This window comes from Penaeus monodon, chromosome 19, assembly GCF_015228065.2.
Source record: "Penaeus monodon isolate SGIC_2016 chromosome 19, NSTDA_Pmon_1, whole genome shotgun sequence".
NCBI lineage: Eukaryota > Metazoa > Arthropoda > Malacostraca > Decapoda > Penaeidae > Penaeus > Penaeus monodon.
In genome coordinates, this window is record NC_051404.1 from 20,587,733 (window position 1) to 20,588,266 (window position 534).

General features: G+C 46.4%; 1 long non-coding RNA gene across 2 annotated transcripts in view; it reads left to right on the forward strand.

Annotated features, from left to right (window-relative positions):
* LOC119585129 overlaps window positions 1-534 on the forward strand; it is a 30,004-nt gene that overhangs the window by 23,924 nt on the left and 5,546 nt on the right. The window lies entirely within an intron of this gene.

Consider the following 534-nt stretch of genomic DNA (forward strand, 5'->3'; position numbering starts at 1 on the left):
CTTACCTAAACGCACATATTGTTTTATGTATGAGTGTGTATCCGGTATGTGTGTGTCGCAGCTTAGAGTCAAAGCTTAACAATCCCACAGTAACAACAGAGGTGTAAGCGCCACAGCTGTTAGACTTCTGTGACATGTGTTATCTGTCACCACGGATCTGACAGAATGACTTTAATGCGTCACATCTCATGTCCTGTCTTCTGTGCTAAATGCTCCGAGTTTTCTCTCTTTCTTTCTCCCTCTCCGTATCTCTTCTCCACTTCCTCGCTCCGGATATAAATCTAATTCTGACTACATTACGTAATTCGGGAGAGACGTCAAAAACATGAGAATATAATGCAACAGAACAGTTACTCGTGTTCCGCCACACGTTGTTCTCATGCTCCGACTTTTACGTGTGGTGGCTCGGCCGTACTCATTCAGAGCGTGTGAGTGTCTCCCTCTGACATCTGGCGTCCACGGCAGGCGGAGGGAGCGAAGGCTGTGGGTCTCGCGGCAGAGCTATACATTTCATCCGCTTGATTTTTAATCAAT